This window comes from Colobus angolensis, unplaced genomic scaffold (genome assembly GCF_000951035.1).
Source record: "Colobus angolensis palliatus isolate OR3802 unplaced genomic scaffold, Cang.pa_1.0 Scaffold102, whole genome shotgun sequence".
NCBI classification, from domain to species: domain Eukaryota; kingdom Metazoa; phylum Chordata; class Mammalia; order Primates; family Cercopithecidae; genus Colobus; species Colobus angolensis.
The window spans coordinates 6695539-6697377 of record NW_012111142.1 but is presented as its reverse complement, the minus strand read 5'-3'; positions in this window follow the sequence as shown (position 1 = coordinate 6697377).

Sequence of the window (1839 nt, the reverse complement as noted above, 5' to 3'; positions counted from 1 at the left end):
GGACCATGAAGGGCAGTTAAGTGTGGACTTCCTATGACTGCAGAGGGGGGAACGATTTGAGGAAAGGGAAGGGGTCTAGAGGCAGGGGTCTCCTTAGGAGGCTACTGCAACCATCCTACAGAGATGAGGGTGACGGTCTGAAGAAGCAGAGGCCTACCCTCTCTTGAGCAAGATGAAGACAAACCAGACCCATGGGCTCCATGGAGGCTGGGTCTACTTTACCATAGTGCCATTGTCTTCCTTCAAGGGCAAGTGAGGAACAGGTGTGGCTGCTGGTCAGCCCGTGCGCTGGGCTAGTGCTCAAGACCAGAGTGAGGTCTTAGTGTCCTGGGGAGAGTTCTAGATTAGGTTTCTTTTGGGGTGGAGGGAGGTTGTGAAGGGGACTTTGGGAGAGATTGCAAATCTGTAAATGAGCAAGGCTGCCTTGACCACTGAGAGAGGAAGAGAAGGATAAAGGAGATCAGAAGATTAGAAGGAGCTGCCTTTGTTCTTAGAATATGTGGGAGGCCATGCTCAAGACAAGAAATGGATCCCGAAAAGGGAAAGTGCGTGCATCTGACACTAGGAAACAAATTGGAGGAAAATCAGTAGATTGCTTTGATTTTTTTTTCTTTTGCTAGTGTTAAATATCATGGAGAACTGGGAGAGAAGGAGGGGAGTAGGGGAGACTGGGAGGATCAGAAGCAAACATTTCTGAGGAAATAACCTGAAACGCAGAGAGGCTGGGAGAATAAGCAAAGATTAAGGTGTCTGTGTTCAGAGCACATCACAGAAAGGCTGATGTTTTAGAGGTGGAGCATTTTTTAGTTTCCAGGATTATTTTGGAGGTTATGGTTTTTTCCAGCATTGAAGTATAATTGTGTCTGAATTCCTTGCAATAAGTTAGGTGACAAGTAATAACATGGGAGGTGGTGGAATAGAAAAAGTAATACTTTAGTACAACAACAGAACAACACCTTACATTGGGGCAGATTAGAACTGTAGTGAGGCTTGCAGATCTTACTTCTCCTTCTAAGTGTGGAAACTGAGGTCTAGTGAAGGGGAAATTACTTGCCCCAAATTATATATATACACTCCCACCTTCACTTGATCCTCATAAAGTATTTGGTTGGTGCAAAGGTAATTGCGATGTTTGCCATCACTTTCAATGACAAAAAACACAACTACTTTTGTACCAACCTAATACTTTAGGCCAATATGGAGAGGAGACAGTATAGCAAAGAGGTTGGCAAACTTTCTCTAAAGAGACAGATAGCAAATATTTTGGGCTTTGGTGATGGGGGAAGGTCACACATGATCAGTGTTACATATTCTTTTTTAAAAAAAAAATCCTTTAAAAATGTAAGAGACATTTTCAGCTTACCAGCCATACAAAAACCAGGCCATGCAAAAACAAGCTGTCCAAAGAAAAACATTTTGACCTGGGTTTGAATTTTGGTTCTGCTGTGGACAGGTTATATAACTTTTGGCAAGTTAATTAAACTTCTTCTCCTTCTCTGTTAAATGACCACACCTACCTCGCCAGGCTCCTAGGGAGACAGAAAGATATATGTCTAGGCTCAAATCCTAGCTCTGCCATTTGTTTTCTGTGTGACTCTTGCTAATTAAACTCTGTCTGTCTCAGTTCCTTCATCTGTAAAATAAAGATAGTAGTAGTACCAACTTTATATGACTGCTATGTGGATGAAATGACTAATGTGTGAAACTCACAGAACAGTTTCTGCCATGTATAGGTTTATTTGTGTGTTTGTTTGTTTGTTTTTTTGAGACGGAGCCTCGCACTGTCGCCCAGGCTGGAGTGCAATGGCATGATCTCGGCTCACTGCAACCTCTGCCTCC